This window comes from Globicephala melas, chromosome 13, assembly GCF_963455315.2.
Source record: "Globicephala melas chromosome 13, mGloMel1.2, whole genome shotgun sequence".
NCBI classification, from domain to species: domain Eukaryota; kingdom Metazoa; phylum Chordata; class Mammalia; order Artiodactyla; family Delphinidae; genus Globicephala; species Globicephala melas.
Genome location: NC_083326.1, coordinates 68,192,770 through 68,212,395, shown reverse-complemented (window position 1 = coordinate 68,212,395; position 19,626 = coordinate 68,192,770). Strand labels below are relative to the sequence as shown.

At 38.5% G+C, this 19,626-nt stretch overlaps 1 protein-coding gene across 2 annotated transcripts in view; it reads right to left on the bottom strand.

The window, feature by feature from the left end:
* Positions 1 to 19,626, bottom strand: part of TTC28 (tetratricopeptide repeat domain 28) — a 599,721-nt gene that overhangs the window by 558,727 nt on the left and 21,368 nt on the right. The window lies entirely within an intron of this gene.

Sequence of the window (19,626 nt, the reverse complement as noted above, 5' to 3'; positions counted from 1 at the left end):
CCCCTACCAAGGCAGGGGACACAGGTTCAATCCCTGGTCCGGGAAGATCCCACATGCTACGGAGCAACTAAGCCCATGTGCCACAAGTACTGAGCCTGTGCTCTAGAGTCCATGAGCCACAACTACTGAGCCCGCATGCCACAACCAGTAAAGCCCACGCGCCTAGAGCCCACGCTCCGCAACAAGAGAAGCCACCGCACCACAACGAAGAGTAGCCCCCGCTCGCCGCAACTGGAGAAGGCCCGTGCGCGGCAACAAAGACCCAACGCAGAAAAAAGTAAAATAAATTAGTTGATTTTTTAAAAATCTACAAACAATAAATGCTGGAGAGGGTGTGGAGAAAAGGGAACCCTCTTGCACTGTTGGTGGGAATGTAAATTGATACAGCCACTATGGAGAACAGTATGGAGGTTCCTTAAAAAACTAAAAATAGAATTACCATATGACCCAGCAATCCCACTTCTGGGCATATACCCAGAGAAAACCATAATTCAAAAAGACACATACACCCCAATCTTCACGGAAGCACTATTTACAATAGCCAGGTCATGGAAGCAACCTAAATGCCCATTGACAGATGAATGGATAAAAAAGATGTGGTACATATATACAATGGAATATTACTCAGGCATAAAAAGGAATGAAATTGGGTCATTTGTAGAGACGTGGACCCAGAGACTGTCATACAGAGTGAAGTAGTTCAGAAAGAGAAAAACAAATATCGTATATTAACGCATATTTGTGGAATCTAGAAAAATGGTACAGATGAACCTGTTTGCAAGGCAGAAAAAGAGACAAAGACATAGAGAACAAACATATGGACACCCAGGCGGGAAATGGGGGGTGGGATGAACTGGGAGATTGGGACTGACATGTATACACTAATAGGTATAAAATAGATAATTAATGAGAACCTGCTATATAGCACAGGGAACTCTGCTTAGTGCTCTATGGTGACCTAAATGGGAAGGAAATCCAGAAAAGAGGGGATATATGTATACATATGGCTGATTCACTTCGCTGTACAGTAGAAACTAACACAACACTGTAAAACAAATATATGCCAATTAAAATATATATATATATATAAACTATGCTAAGTTATCTTTGGATATAAGACTGTGAGTTATTTTCTTAAAATTTTCTCTTACCCAAATGTTGGGCAATAAGCATATATAAGTTTTAAATTTTAAAAAAATAAAACTTTTTAAAAATAAATTTTCATGTACCAATGAATCTTTTTAGACTGGCAAATTTGGTAACTATAATTTTGCTACTACCATGGAATTTCAAAGACAAACATCAGTTTTTGGAGATCACCAAAAAGAAAAAAATAATCTGATATAAACTGTATCTTGGCAATTTAAGACCTGTCTTTGACGTTGATTTTTCCAAATCACTAAGTTTTCTATGACTTTATAGCAGTGACTTTAAAATGAAAGGGAGTGAATGAGTCAAATGTTATTCATTTTTAAAACAGGAAAATTATAAACTGCATTAGAGTCCCGAGGATAGAAGCTTAAGACAGCAGTATCAAGAGAGACAACTTGCAATTTCAAGCAGGTTTGCCCTAAGTGAAATTACAACAACAAGTGTGATTTCCTTCCTGGTGTCTTCCTTTAAGACTCAGTCCAGTCCCTCTATTCAAAAGTGCATAATATTTTTATTTTTTATTTTATTTTATTTTTTTTTTTTTGGCTGCATTGGGTCTTTGTTGCTGCGCTCGGTCTTTTTCTAGGTGCAGTGAGCGGGGGCTACTCTTTGTTGTGGTGCACAGGCTTCTCATTGCGGTGGCTTCTCTTGTTGTGCAGCATGGGCTCTAGGTGTGCGGGCTTCAGTAGTTGTGGCACGCAGGCTCAGTAGTTATGGCTCGTGGGCTCTAGAGCACAGGCTCAGTAGTTGTGGTGCACAGGCTTAGCTGCTCTGCGGCATGTGGGATCTTCCCGGACCAGGGCTCAAACCCGTGTCTCCTGCATTGGCAGGCGGATTCTTAACCACTGCAAAAAGTGGATAGATCTAATATGTGACACATCAACAGGCACAAAAGTAATATATCCCTCACAGAGGTATTTGCATTAAAAAGAGCAGACTTCACAGAGAGCAGGAAGAAGGCAGAGCTAATCTCTCACACAGGCAACCAGATTTTTTCCTCTGCTTATAGGGATATCATATCCTAGATTTCCAGGACAATTTAAAATATCCTAGAAGTTTCAAATATCAGTGCCCAAGTTATATCCTTCAACTACCTCATATCAGAAGTGACCAATAATGTACTCTAGTTAGGGTTTTGTTTTTTGTTTTTTATTTTTAATTATGATCATGAAACATATTGCTTGAAAGTGAATGGACTATGGAACATTTACCAAACAACCAGGATTTTCCTAAACAACCTTGATGTTTATTTATTTCATCTGCATCATCAAATTAATACGTAAGACAGTGACAATGTATAAGACTGATTTCATTTTGGAAAATACAGTCATCATGACTCTACTTAAAGGCAATACTAGCTATAAGTCATAGAAACAAATTCTACATTTGAAAATTCAGAGGTACAACATAAAAATAGCAATAGCAGCCTTTAAAAGTAAAATCGTTAGGTTCACACGTAGCCTAAAAGTGAAAAAGACATGATCCTACTATTACAGTATTCCCTGCTTCCCAGGGTAATTTGGTTCAATGCCAAAATAGATAAGAATCAAATTAAGAAAGAGTCCGCATTCTATTACCTCCATATACAGTAACATAAAGTAACATTTTCCAAAACACGTTCCAAGGAACCCTAGGTCCTCAGGAGACTAGGATAAACAAAGTTAAATTAAGTTTCTTCTTTAGTGGAAGACCTCTAAGAGCTTCTATTTTGCACACCGTGAATCTGAGAGAAGAGATACCATACATTATAAGATCAAAGTATCTTTTTGGTGGAGTACCTAGCTGGACCAGAAAATGCTTGAAACACTGATATAAACTATTAAATATAAGGCCTCTGAGAGCAAAGAAAAACGCCATGGAAAAGTCAATGCTAGTGCAGAAAGATTATAAATACCAGAGAAGAACTCCAACACCATCATCAGCACCAAGTACTCACAAATTTAAGAGAAAATGCACTCTAGTTAAGTGTCCATAGAAGTATCTAATTTGTCAAAATATGCCTGTATCTACTCAGCGGGTTACAATGTGGTCCTTAGGAGGCTAAGAAATAGCCATTTTTGTGTATGGTTTTTTAAAAGGTATATAATTTGCCTAGTCCTTCTCTATCATCGCGGCAATTGATAAACTTGGCAATACAGAGAGATTAAAAAAAAGACTTGCATATATTTCTCACATTATATATATATAGTACTTGGAACAAGCAGCCATATTAAATTCATAGACTACTAGGGTGAATATACAGTACTACTTAAGGAGACAAAGAAAAATAAAATTCTGAAATACTCATTTAATTCCTCTGATATTCTTCCTTTCCGCATATATTTCATATAGGTATAGTTTATGGATGTCAACATATATTAACATTGTTGATATTTTCTTCTGACCTTCTGAAAAACTCATCTTAAAAGAGTAGAAGGAGTGTCAATAACATATGGACCAGGGCTTCCATGGTGGCACAGTGGTTAAGAATCCACCTCCCGGGCTTCCCTGGTGGCGCAGTGGTTGAGAATCCGCCTGCCGTTGCAGGGGGCGCAGGTTCGTGCTCCGGTCTGGAAGGATCCCACATGACGCGGAGCGGCTGGGCCCGTGAGCCGTGGCCGCTGGGCCTGTGCGTCCGGAGCCTGTGCTCTGCAACAGGAGAGGCCCCAGCGGTGAGAGGCCTGCGTACCGCAAAAAAAAAAAAAAAAATAGAATCCACCTGCCAATGCAGGGCACACGAGTTCAAGCCCTGGTCTGGGAAGATCCCACATGCCGTGGAGCAACTAAGCCCATGCGCCACAACTACTGAGCTTGCGCTCTAGAGTCGGTGAGCCACAACTACTAAAGCCCGCACACCAGAACTACTGAAGCCCACGTGCCTAGACCCCGTGCTCCGCAACAAGAGAAGCCATCGCAATGAGAAGCCCACGTACCACAACAAAGAGTAGCCTCTGCTCGCCACAACTAGAGAAAGCCCGCACACAGCAGCGAAGACCCAATGCAGCCAAAAATAAATAAATAAATTTAAAACAATAAATTATTTTTAAAAAAGAAAAATACTTATCGTCCTTTATATTAAAAAACTATAGGGGCTTCCCTGGTGGCGCAGTGGTTGAGAGTCCACCTACCGATGCAGGGGACGCGGGTTTGGGCCCCGGTCTGGAAAGATCCCACATGCCACGGAGCAGCTGGGCCCGTGAGCCATGGCCACTGAGCCTGCGTGCCCAGAGCCTGTGCTCTGCAACGGGAGAGACCACGACAGTGAGAGGCCCGCGTACCACAAAAAAAAAACAAAAACAAAAACAAAAAAAAAAAACTATAGGGGAATCAAAGAATTAACTGTTTGAGATAAGATAAAATTATAAAAGTACTAAAAGGAAACACAGAATTTTTTACCATGTAAACTGAGGAAGGCATTTCTAAGTACAACACAAAACCTAAAAGCATAATAGAAAACACTGATAAATCTGACAACATAAAAGTTTTAAATATCTGCATAGAAAAAATAATTTTTAATTAAGCAAAAAGATAAGTCACAAATCAGTAATAAAAAAAACTATTTGTAACACATGATAAAAAGCTAATTTGCTTACTATATAAAAATCTCCTACAAATAAATCAGAAAAAAAATCTAGTGGAGGACTTCCCTGGTGGCACAGTGGTTAAGAATCCACCTGCCAATGCACAGGATGCTGGTTGGACCCCTGGTCTGGGAAGATCCCACATGCCACGGAGCAACTAAGCTCATGTGCCACAACTACTGAGCCTAAGTTCTAGAGCCCGCGAGTCACAACTACTGAGCCTGCATGCCACAACTACTGAAGCCCACACACCTAGAGCCTGTGCTCCACAACAAGAGAAGCCCCGCAATGAGAAGCCTGTGCACCATGACGAAGAGTAGCCCCCACTCACCACAACTAGAGAAACCCCGCACGCAGCAACAAAGACCCAACACAGCCATAAATAAATAAATAAATAAACAAATAAAATTTTTAAAAATAAAATCTAGTGGAATAAATGAACAAAAAATATGCACAGACAGATCATAAGAAAGGAAATCTATATGGCTTTTAATCATATTTTTTAATGTGTGGTTTCTTTTATTTTAAAAGAAAATCAAACCTCAAAATATCATATTTCATCTCTCATACTAATGGAAAAAAATTATCAGTACACTTTAATAAGGGAACAAAGAAAAAGTTCCACCCATACATTGTTGGTGGAAGTGTAAGCTGAGGTAATTATAGAACAATTTAGGAATATTTATAAAAATGTAAAAGATACATACCCTTGGAATTCTAGAAATTTTTCCTACTTCTGGTAAATTAGCCTGCAGATACATTAACCTATGTAAACAAAGTTACATACACCAGGATATTCATAACAGCATCATTGGTATTAGCATGAGGTTAGAAATAACCACAATGTTGGACAACAGGAAAATAGATAAATTAGTTTTAATAGATCCATATAATTGATACTATAAAGCCAGCCAAAAGAATGAGGTAGATTTTATATACAGATATATAAAGTTAGAAAAAATGAAGATGCAGAACAGAGAGGTAGGATATGTTATCTTCTATGAAATAAGTGGGAGGAATAATGCATATACATATACATACACTTGCATACTTAAATACATTATGGATTAATTATGCCAGAAACAATATAAAAACCAGTAGAGTAACTGTCTCAAAAGAGAGTTGTTTGAGGACTGGAAAGTAGAGGTAGTAGGGAGACCAACTTTTCAATTTTGTACTGTCTGATATTTTACTATATGCATATATTACCTACTTTTTTAAAACATGAAAAAAATCATTCTGAAAACAGAGCATAGCTTACTTTTATATATCAAGGTATCCATATATGGTTGCAAAATATGTTCACTTTCTAAGGGTATCTGGCTAAGATGAAAGGGAATTAAAAACCAGCCTTTGCACCCTGGCCCAGAGCTACATAAGCCTAGAATGGAGGTAGCACTTTCTTACAAAGTCACTCTCTACTCACCAAGCTATTCTTATGGCTAGGGAGTAAGATCTTTCTTGAATTCACACAAAGGCCAAATATGGATAAGCTGCTATATATTAATTATGTATTTTTTAAATAGATGATAAGACAATTCACTGGAGAATTGACCATATAATAAAAGAACTCAGTGTACATTCCAAAATATATGTAGAATATATAATATATATTACATGATATATAATATATGTATTATATATAAACTATATAATACATGAAGTTAAGAACTTTGTGGATGGGTTCGCAAGATTTGACCCACAAATGACAGAAGAAGCTGAAAGAAAAGTCCATAGAAAATACCCAAAATGAAATATACTCAAATAGAAAAAGGAAACAGGGAAAAATGATAGGTGCATAAGAGACAAGAGGAACACGCCAAAGAGGTCTAACACACATATAATTGGGATCACAGAAGGAAAGAAAAGGGATTCGATGCAATATTTGAATACGTCATGACCAAGAATTTTCTAAAACTGATGAAAGACATCAACTCAGAATACTGAACCCACTGAACTTCATCCAACCTCAAGCTATCACAAAGAAAACTAGACCAACACACATCACAGGCAAACCACTAAAAACCAAAAACAAAGAAAATGTTAAAGCAAACAAAGGAGAAAAAAAGACACATTATCTTCAAAGGGCCTACAAGCTGCGAACTCAACAGGAATGATGGAAGCTGAACTAGCAGCTAGCCTACAATTCTACACCCAGAGAAAATATTATTCAAAAATGAAGTGGGGGGCTTCCCTGGTGGCGCAGTGGTTGGGAGTCCGCCTGCCGATGCAGGGGACGCGGGTTCGTGCCCTGGTCCAGGAGGATCCCGCATGCCGCCGAGCAGCTGGGCCCGTGAGCCATGGCTGCTGAGCCTGAGCGTCCGGAGCCTGTGCTCTGCAACGGGAGAGGCCACAACAGTGAGAGGCCCGTGTACAGCAAAAAACAAAAAAACAAACAAACAAAAAAATGAAGTGGAAATAGGATTGATCCTACATTACTGGTGGAAATTAAAATGGTTCAGCCATTGTGGAAAACAGTTGGCAGGTCTTCAAAAAGTTAAACATAGAGTTACCATATGACCCAGAAATTCCACTCCTGGGTATCTACCCAAACGAATTGAAAATGTATATCCCCGCAACAACATGTACACAAATGTTCATAGCAGCATTATTCATAATGGCCAAAAAGTATAACAACACAAATATCCATCAAATGATGAGTAAATAAACAAAATGTGGCATAGCCACACAATGGAACCAAAAAAAGGAACAAAACACTAATACACATGAGAATATGGATGAACCTTTAAAACACTATGTTAAGTGAAAGAAGCCAGAAACAAATGGCCACATTTGTAAGACTCCATTTATATTAAATGTCCACAGTAGGCAAATCCATAGAGGCAGAAAGCAAATTAGTGGTTGTCAAGGGCCAGAGATGGGGGAAATGTAACACCTAACAAGTACTGGAATTCTTTTTGGGGTGAAGGAAATTTTCGGGATTAGACAGTGGTGATGGTTGTGAACATACTAAAATCCACTAAATTGTACAATTTTAAATGGTGAATTTTATGGTGTGTTAATTTTTAAAATGTAAAATAAATACTTGTTCAAACAAACAAACACTGAGGGAATTCATCAACATCAGGCCCACACTAAAAGAAATACTAAAAGAAATACTGCAGGAAAACGATCTTAGAGAGAAATATGGAAATGTAGAAAAGAAGGAATAATACTGGTAAAGGCAAATATATGAGTAAATACAAATGAACATCAGCTATACAAAATAGTAACTGTAATGTGAAGTTTAAGATATATATAAGACAGAGCCTGAACCAAGATGGCAGAGTAGAAGGACATGCTCTCACTCCTTCTTGTGAGAACACCAGAATCACAAGTAGCTGCTGGACAATCATCGACAGGAAGACACTGGAACTCACCAAAAAAGATAACCCACATCCAAAGACAAAGGAGAAGCCACAATGAGACGGTAGGAGAGGCGCAATCACAGCAAAATCTAATCCCATAACTGCTGGGTGGGTGACTCACAGACTGGAGAACACTTACACCACAGAAGTCCACCCACTGGAGTGAAGGTTCTGAGCCCCATGTCAGGCTTCCCAACCTGTGGGTCTGGCAATGGGAGGAGGAACTCCTAGAGAATCAGACTTTGAAGCCTACTGGGATTTGACTGCAGGACTTCGACAGGACTGGGGGAAACAGAGACTCCACTCTTGGAAGGCACACACAAAGTAGTGTGCACAGTGGGACCCAGGGAAAGGAGGAGTCACCCCAGGGGAGACAGAACCAGACCTACTGCTAGTGTTGGAGGATCTCCTGCAGAGGTGGGGGGTGGCTGTGGCTCACCATGGGGACAAGGACACTGGCAGCCGAAGTTCTGGGAAGTACTCCTTGGCGTGAGCCCTCCCAGAGTCTGCCATTAGCCCCACCAAAGAGCCCAGGTAGGCTCCAGTGCTGGGTTGCCTCAGGCCAAACAACCAACAGGGAGGGAACCCAGCCCCACCCATCAGCAGTCAAATGGATTAAAGTTTTACTGAGCTCTGCCCACCAGACCAACAGTCAGCTCGACCCACCACCAGTCCCTCCCATCAGGAAACCTGCACAAGCCTCTTAGACAGCTTCATCCACCAGAGGGCAGACAACAGAAGCAAGAAGAACTACAATCCTGCAGCCTGTGGAACAAAAATCACATTCACAGAAAGACAGACAAGATGAAAAGGCAGAGGGCTATGTACCAGATGAAGGAACAAGATAAAACCCCAGAAAAACAACTAAATGAAGTGGAGATAGGCAACCTTCCAGAAAAAGAATTCAGAATAATGATAGTGAAGATGATCCAGGACCTCAGAAAAAGAATGGAGGCAAAGATTGGGAAGATGCAAGAAATGTTTAACAAAGACCTAGACGAATTAAAGAACAAACAAACAGAGATGAACAATACAATAACTGAAATGAAAACTACACTAGAAGGAATCAATAGCAGAATAACTGAAGCAGAAGAATGGATAAGTGACCTGGAAGACAGAAGGGTGGAATTCATTGCCAGGAAACAGAATAAAGAAAAAAGAATGAAAAGAAATGAAGACAGCCTAAGAGACCTCTGGGACAACATTAAATGCAACAACATTCGCATTTTAGGGGTCCCAGAAGGAGGAGAGAGAGAGAAAGGACCAGAGAAAATATTTCAAGAGATTATAGTTGAAAACTTCCCTAACATGGGAAAGGAAATAGCCCCCCAAGTCGAGGAAGCACAGTGGGTCCCATACAGAATAAACCCAAGGAGAAACACAACAAGACACACAGTAATCAAATAGGCGAAAATTAAAGACAAAGAAAAATTGTTGAAAGCAGCAAGACAAAAACGACAAATAACATACAAGGGAACTCTCATAAGGTTAACAGTTGATTTCTCAGCAGAAACTCTACAACTCAGAAGGGAGTGGCATGATAAATACTTAAAGTGATGAAAGGGAATTACCTACAACCAAGATTACTCTACCCAGCAAGGATCTCACTGAGATTCGATGGAGAAATCAAAAGCTTTACAGACAAGCAAAAGCTAAGAGAATTCAGCACCACCAAACCAGCTCTATAACAAAGGCTAAAGGAACTTCTCTAGGCAGGGAACACAAGAGAAGAAAAGGACCTACAAAAACAAACTCCCCCCAAAAAAACCCAAAACAATTGAGAAGATGGTCAGGGCTTCCCTGGTGGCGCAGTGCTTGGGGGTCCGCCTGCCGATGCAGGGGACACGGGTTCGTGCCCCGGTCCAGGAGGATTCCACATGCCGTGGAGCGGCTGGGCCTGTGAGCCATGGCAGCTGCACCTGCGCATCTGGAGCCTGTGCTCCATGATGTGAGAGGCCACAGCAGTGAGAGGTCCGCGTACCGCAAAAAAAAAAAAAAGAAAATGGTCATAGGAACATACATATCAATAATTACCTTAAACATGAATGGATTAAATGCTCCAACCAAAAGACACAGGCTTGCTGAATGAATACAAAAACAAGACCCATATATATGCTGTCTTCAAGAGACCCATTTCAGATCTAGGGACACCTACAGACTGAAAGTGAGGGGATGGAAAAAGATATTCAATGCAAGAGGAAATCAAAAGAAAGCTAGAGTAACAATACTCATATCAGACAAAATAGACTTTAAAATAAAGACTGTTACAAGAGACAAGAACGACACTACATAATGATCAAGGGATCAATCCAAGAAGAAGAGATAATAATTGTAAATATTTATGCACCCAACATAGGAGCACCTCAATACATAAGGCAAATAATAACAGCCATAAAAGGGGAAATCGACAGTAACACATTCATAGTAGGGGACTTTAACACCCCACTTTCACCAATGGACAGATCATCCAAAATGAAAATAAATAAGGAAACACAAGCTTTAAATGATATATTAAACAAGATGCACTTAATTGATATTTATAGGACATTCCATCCAAAAACAACAGAATACACATTTTTCTCAAGTGCTCATGGAACATTCTCCAGGATAGATCGTATCTTGGGTCACAAATCAAGCCTTGATAAATTTAAGAAACCTGAAATTGTATCAAGTATCCTTTCCGACCACAACACTATGAGACTAGATATCAATTACAGGAAAAGATCTGTAAAAAAATACAAACACATGGAGGCTAAATAATACACTACTTAATAACGAAGTGATCACTGAAGAAATCAAAGAGGAAATCAAAAAATACCTAGAAACAAATGACAATGGAGACACGACGACCCAAAACCTATGGGATGCAGCAAAAGCAGTTCGAAGAGAGAAGCTTACAGCAATACAATCCTACCTTAAGAAACAGTAAACATTTCGAATAAACAACCTAACCTTGCACCTAAAGCAATTCGAGAAAGAAGAACAAAAAAACCCCAAAGTTAGCAGAAGGAAAGAAATGATAAACATCAGGCCAGAAATAAATGAAAAAGAAATGAAGGAAATGATAGCAAAGATCAATAAAACTAAAAGCTGGTTCTTTGAGAAGATAAACAAAATTGATAAACCATTAGCCAGACTCAACAAGAAAAAAAGGGAGAAGACTCAAATCAATAGAATTAGAAATGAAAAAGGAGAAGTAACAACTGACACTGCAGAAATACAAAAGATCATGAGAGATTACTACAAGCAACTCTATGCCAATAAAATGGACAACCTGGAAGAAATGGACAAATTCTTAGAAATGCACAACCTGCCAAGACTGTATCAGGAAGAAATAGAAAATATGAACAGACCAATCACAAGCACTGAAATTTAAACTGTGATTAAAAATCTTCCAACAAACAAAAGCCCAGGACCAGATGGCTTCACAGGCAAATTCTATCAAACATTTAGAGAAGAGCTAACACCTATCCTTCTCAAACTCTTCCAAACTACAGCAGAGGGAGGAACAGTCCCAAACTCATTCTATGAGACCACCATCACCTCACCCTGATACCAAAACCAGACAAGGATGTCACAAAGAAAGAATACAGGCCAATATCACTGATGAACATAGATGCAAAAATCCTCAACAAAATACTAGCAAACAGAATCCAACAGCACATTAAAAGGATCATACACCATGATCAAGTGGGGTTTATTCCAGGAATGCAAGGATTCTTCAATATATGCAAATCAATCAACGTGATAAACCATATTAACAAACTGAAGGAGAAAAACCATATGATCATCTCAATAGATGCAGAGAAAGCTTTTGACAAAATTCAACACCCATTTATGATAAATACCCTGCAGAAAGTAGGCATAGAGGGAACTTTCCTCAACATAATAAGGGCCATATATGACAAACCCACAGCCAACATCGTCCTCAATGGTGAAAAACTGAAACCAATCAATGAATTTGGTAAAGTAGCAGGATACAAAATTAATGCACAGAAATCTCTGGCATTCCTATACACTAATGATGAAAAATCTGAAAGTGAAATTAAGAAAATACTCCCATTTACCACTGCAACAAAAAGAATAAAATATCTAGGAATAAACCTACCTAAGGAGACAAAAGACCTCTATGCAGAAAATTATAAGACACTGATGAAAGAAATTAAAGATGGCACAAATAGATGGAGAGATATACCATGTTCTTGGATTGGAAGGATCAACATTGTGAAAATGACTCTACTACCCAAAGCAATCTACAGATTCAATGCAATCCCTATCAAACTACCACTGGCATTTTTCACAGAACTAGAACAAAAATTTTCACAATTTGTATGGAAACACAAAAGACCCCGAATAGCCAAAGCAATCTTGAGAACGAAAAACGGAGCTGGAGGAATCAGGCTCCCTGACTTCAGACTATACTACAAAGCTACAGTAATCAAGACAGTATGGTACTGGCACAAAAACAGAAAGATAGATCAATGGAACAGGATAGAAAGCCCAGAGATAAACCCATGCACATATGGTCACCTTATCTTTGATAAAGGAGGCAGGAATGTACAGTGGAGAAAGGACAGCCTCTTCAATAAGTGGTGCTGGGAAAACTGGACAGGTACATGTAAAAGTATGAGATTAGAACACTCCCTAACACCATACACAAAAATAAGCTCAAAATGTATTAAAGACCTAAATGTAAGGCCAGAAACTATCAAACTCTTAGAGGACAACATAGGCAGAACACTCTATGACATAAATCACAGCAAGATACTTTTTGACCCACCTCCTAGAGAAATGGAAATAAAAACAAAAATAAACAAATGGGACCTAATGAAACTTCAAAGCTTTTGCACAGCAAAGGAAACCATAAACAAGACCAAAAGACAACCCTCAGAATGGGAGAAAATATTTGAAAATGAAGCAACTAACAAAGGATTAATCTTCAAAATTTACAAGCAGCTCATGCAGCTCAATAACAAACAACCCAATCCAAAAATGGGCAGAAGACCTAAACAGACATTTCTCCAAAGAAGATATACAGATTGCCAACAAACACATGAAAGAATGCTCAACATCATTAATCATTAGAGAAATGCAAATCAAAACTACAATGTGATATCATCTCACACCGGTCAGAATGGCCATGATCAAAAAATCTAGAAACAATAAATGCTGTAGAGGGTGTGGAGAAAAGGGAACACTCTTGCACTGCTGGTGGGAATGTGAATTGCTACAGACACTATGGAGAACAGTATGGAGGTTCCTTAAATAACTACAAATAGGGCTTCCCTGGTGGTGCAGTGGTTGAGGGTTCGCCTGCCGGTGCAGGGGACACAGGTTCGTGCCCCGGTCCGGGAGGATCCCACGTGCTGCGGAGCAGCTGGGCCCGTGAGCCATGGCCACTGAGCCTGCACGTCCGGAGCCTGTGCTCCGCAATGGGAGAGGCCACAGCAGTGAGAGGCCCACATATCGCAAAAAAAACCCAAACAAAAAAAAAAAAACTAACAGAACTATCATGTGACCCAGCAATCCCACTACTGGCCATATACCCTGAGAAAACCATAATTCAAAAAGAGTCATGTACCAAAATGTTCATTGCAGCTCTATTTACAATAGCCAGGAGATGGAAGCAACCTAATTGTCCATAATCGGATGAATGGATAAAGAAGATGTGGCAAATATATACAATGGAATATTACTCAGCCATAAAAAGAAACAAAATTTAGTTATTTGAAGTGAGATGGATGGACCTAGAGTCTGTCATACACAGTGAAGTAAGTCAGAAAGAGAAAGACAAATACCGTATGCTAACACATATATATGGAATCTACAAAAAAAAAAAAAGGTCATGAAGAACCCAGGGGTAAGACAGGAATAAAGACACAGATCTACTAGAGAATGGACTTGAGTATATGGGGAGGGGGAAGGGTAAGCTGGGACAAAGTGAGAGAGTGGCATGGACATATATACACTACCAAAACGTAAAATGGCTAGTGGGAAGCAGCCGCATAGCACAGGAAGATCAGCTCGGGGCTTTGTGACCACCTAGAGGGGTGGGATAGGGAGGGTGGGAGGGAGGGAGACGCAAGAGGGAAGAGATATGGGAACATATGTATGTGTATAACTGATTCACTTTGTTATAAGGCAGAAACTAACACACCATTGTAAAGCAATTATACTCCAATAAAGATGTTAAAAAAATAATAATAATAAAATAAAATAAAGAATGTTACAAGAGACAAGGAAGGACAATATATAATTACCAAGGGATCAATCCAAGAAGATATAACAATCATAAATATATATGCCCCAAACACAGGAACACCTCAATACATAAGGCAACTGCTAACAGCTGTAAAAGAGGAAATAGACAGTAACACAATAATACTGGGGGACTTTAACACCTCACTTACACCAATGGACAGATCATCCAAAATTAAAATAAATAAGGAAACAGAAGCTTTAAATGACACAACAGACCAGATAGATTTAATTGATATTTATAGGAAATCCATCGAAAAACAGCAGATTACACTTTCTTCTCAAGTGCACATGGAACATTGTCCAGGATAGATCACATCTTGGGTCACAAATCAAGCCTCAGTAAATTTAAGAAAACTGAAATCATATCAAGCATCTTTTTTGACCACAGTGCCATGAGATTACAAATGAATTACAGGGGGGGAAAAGTAAAAAACACAAACACATGGAGGCTAAACACTACATTACTATATAACCCAGAGACCACTGAAGAAATCAAAGAGAAAATCAAAAAATACCTAGAGACAAATGACAGTGAAAACACAACAATCCAAAACCTACTGGATGCAGCAAAAGCAGTTCTAAGAGGGACGTTTATAGCTATACAAGCCTACCTCAAGAAACAAGAAAAATCTCAAATAAACAATCTAACCTTACACTTAAAGGAATTAGAGAAAGAAAAACAAACAAAACCCAAAGTTAGAAGAAGGAAAGAAATCATAAAGATCAGAGCAGAAATAAATGAAATAGAAACAAAGAAAACAATAGCAAAGATCAATAAAACTAAAAGCTGGTTCCTTGAGAAGATAAACAAAATTGATAAACCATTAGCAAGACTCATCAAGAAAAAGAGGGAGAGGACTCAAATCAATAAAATTAGAAATGAAAAAGGAGAAATTACAACAGACACGGCAGAAATACAAAGCATCCTAAGAGACTACTACCAACAACTCTATGCCAATAAAATGGACAACCTGGAAGAAATAGACAAATTCTTAGAAAGGTATAATCTTCCAAGACTGAACCAGGAAGAAATAGAAAATATGAACAGACCAATCACAAGAAATGAAATTGAAACTGTGATTAAAAATCTTCCAAAAAACAAAAGTCCAGGACCTGACGGCTTCACAGGTGAATTCTATTGAACATTTACAGAAGAGCTAACACCCATCCTTCTCAAACTCTTCCAAAAAATTGCAGAGGAAGGAACACTCCCAAACTCATTCTATGAGGCCACCATCACCCTGATACCAAAACCAGACAAAGATACTACAAAAAAAGAAAATTACAGATCAATATCACTGATGAATACAGATGCAAAAATCCTCAACAAAATACTAGCAAACAGAATCCAACAACACATTAAAAGGATCATACACCATCATCAAGTGGGATTCATCCCGGGGATGCAAGGATTCTTCAATATATGCAAATCAATGAATGTGATACACCATATTAACAAACTGAAGAATAAAAACCATATGATCATCTCAATAGATGCAGAAAAAGCTTTTGACAAAATTCAACACCCATTTATGATAAAAACTCTCCAGAAAGTGGGCATAGAGGGAACCTACCTCAACATAATAAAGGCCATATATGACAAACCCACAGCAAACATCATTCTCAATGACAAAAAAGTGAAAGCATTTCCTCTAAGATCAAGAACAACCAAGGATGTTCACTCTCACCGCTGTTATTCAACATAGTTTTGGAAGTCCTAGCCACGGCAATCAGAGAAGAAAAAGAAATAAAAAGAATACAAATTGGAAAAGAAGTAAAACTGTCACTGTTTGTAGCTGACATGATACTATACATAGAGAATCCTAAAGATGCCACCAGAAAACTACTAGAGCTAATCAATGAATTTGGTAAAGTTGCAGGATACAAAATTAATGCACAGAAATCTCTTGCATTCTTATACACTAATGATGAAAAATCTGAAAGAGAAATTAAGGGAACACTCCCGTTTCCCACTGCAACAAAAAGAATAAAATACCTAGGAATAAACCTACCTAGGGAGACAAAAGACCTGTATGCAGAAAACTATAAGACACTGGTGAAAGAAATTAAAGATGATACCAACAGATGGAGGGATATACCATGTTCTTGGATTGGAAGGATCAATATTGTGAAAATGACTATACTACCCAAAGCAATCTACAGATTGAATGCAATCCCTATCAAATTACCAATGGCATTTTATACGGAACTAGAACAAAAAATCTTAAAATTTGTATGGAGACACAAAATACCCTGAAGAGCCAAAGCAGTCTTGAGGGGAAAAAATGGAGCTGGAGGAATCAGACTCCCTGACTTCAGACTATACTACAAAGCTACAGTTATCAAGACAATATGGTACTGGCACAAAAACAGAAACATAGATCAATGCAACAAGATAGAAAGCCCAGAGGTAAACCCATGCACCTCTGGTCAACTAACCTATGAAGAAGGAAGCAAGGATATACAATCGAGAAAAGACAGTCTCTGCAACAAGTGGTGCTGGGAAAACTGAACAGTTACATGTAAAAGACTGAAATTTGAACACTCCCTAACACCATACACAAAAATAAACTCAAAATGGATTAGAGACCTAAATGTAAGACTGCACACTATAAAACTCTTAGAGGAAAACATAGGAAGAACACTCTTTGACATAAATTACAGCAAGATCTTTTTCAATCCACCTCCTAGAGTAATGCAAATAAAAACAAAAATAAACAAATTGGACCCAATGAAACCTAAAACTTTTGCACAGCAAAGGAAACCATAAACAAGACGAAAAGACAACCCTCACAATGGGAGAAAATATTGCAAACAAATCAACGGACAAAGGATTAACCTCCAAAATATATAAACAGCTCATGCAGCTCAATATTAAAAAAACCCAATCCAAAAATGGGCCAAAGACCTAAATAGACATTTCTCCTAAGAAGACATACAGATGGCCAAGAAGCGCATGAAAAGCTGCTCAACATCACTAATTATTAGAGAAATGCAAATCAAAACTACAATGAGGTATCATCTCACACCAGTAAGAATGGGCTTCATCAGAAAATCTACAAAGAACAAATGCTGGAAACGGTGTGGAGAAAAGGGAACCCTCTTGCACTGTTGGTAGGAATGTAAACCGATACAGCCACTATGGAGAACAGTATGGAGGTTCCTTAAAAAACTAAAAACAGAATTACCATGTGATCCAGTAATCCCACTACTGGGCATATACCGAGAGAAAACCACAATTCAAAAAGACACATGCACCCCAATGTTCACTGCAGCACTATTTACAATAGCCAGGTCATGGAAGCAACCTAACTGCCCATCGACAGACGAATGGATAAAGAAGATGTGGTACCTATATACAACGGAATATTACTCAGCCACAAAAAGGAACGAAATTGGGTCATTTGTTGAGTTGTGGATGGATGTAGAGACTGTCATACAGAGTGAAGTAGTTCAGAAAGAGAAAAATAAATATCGTATATTAACGCATACATGTGGAACCTAGAAAAATGGTACAGATGAACTGGTTTGCAGGGCAGATATTGAGACACAGATGTAGAGAACAAACGTTCGGACACCAAGTGGGGGAAGCCGCAGGGGGGCGGGGGGGAGGGTGATGAATTGGGTGATTGGGATTGACATGTATACACTGATGTGTATAAAACTGATGACTAGGGCTTCCTTGGTGGCGCAGTGGTTGAGAGTCCGCTTGCCGATGCAGGGGACCCGGGTTCGTGCCCCGGTCCGGGAAGATCCCACATGCCGCGGAGCGGATGGCCCCGTGAGCCATGGCCGCTGAGCCTGCATGTCCGGAGCCTGTGCTCCGCAACGGGAGAGGCCACAACAGTGAGAGGCCCGCGTACCACAAAAAAAAAAAAAACAAACAAACAAACAAAAAAACTGATGACTAATAAGAACCTGCTATATAAAAAAAATAAAGTAAAATTTAAAAATTAAAAAAAAAAGAACCAATCTTATAAGCAGACCTTTTAGGAATAGTAGTGTCAGTCCTCCTATGTTAACTCTTTTCTGTACAGCCCTATTTTGGCATTTACATTTTAAGTAAAAAAAAATTTAATACCAAAAAAAAAGATATATATAACACAAAATATACCTACAGATAAAAGATATATGTAGGTGTAGATAAAGATATAGGAAATAATAAGTGGAGTTAAAATTCTCTAAGGTAAAAATTAATTTTTAAAATATAAATAAATAAATAAAGTTCTCTAAAAAAGCATTTCTCAAATCTTGATGTACATATAAATCAACCAAAACATCTTGTTAAAATACTGATCCACTAGGTTTAGAATGAGGCCTGAAATTTTGCCTTTCTAACAAGCTCCTGATGATACTGGCATTGCTAGCCTATTCACCACACTTTAAGTTCCAAGGTTCTAGCAGAATCAGGTAAGTTATGAAAATATTAATTCTATGACCATAATTGATAGGCATTTTGTGAGAAGTGAGCCAGTGAATAGAAACCACTAAATGATCTTATTCCTGTTAAAATACCCATTTTTGTAAAGGTAAAATCATGACTCTCATACAAATAAAAAATGACACACATCAAAGACTTTATTTAACTCATTAACTAATGAGTAAACCAGTAAAACATTACAACCAATTAAATTGAATTAAATGTATAGGCAATTAGAAATGCTGAATTGAATTTCTAAATAGATGTTGATTAAATAAAATTCATATTTTATGGCAAGTCAAGACAAGTTTAAATGTAAAATTTTTCTCTGCTTCTTTGGGCCTCCTCCCTCCCCTTTAGTGGTTATTGTGCATCTGCACTACCCAGACCTCCTTAGGAGATAACCTTCCTTCTTAATCTTATAAGGAGTCTCAATGACCCATGACCCACTACTCACTTTGAGTCTGTTTATTTGTAGCACCCCTTCCTTCTAATTATTTCATGGTAGGCTTCTTTTGATCATATTTATTTCAATAAAAAATAGTTATCTTTCCCTGATTCTAGTGTACTTCACTTTGGGACTGCCATGGGTGACCCACAACGCACTATTTACTTTGTAAGTGCAGATCTGGACTGTGTGAACTGTTAATACATCATTTGACATATAACCCTTTGTCCCAAAAACTTATATAACTGTGCTTTGACCTCCAACAGGCAAAACAGTCCTCAGAGTTGTTTTGTGAAAGACTGTCTGCGTGTTATAATCCTCAGGTTGGCTCCAATAAAATTTTCCATTTCTTTCTAAGACTATTGATTAATTATTTCGTCAACAATGCAAACTGCCCTTCAAGGAGGAGGAAAGTGA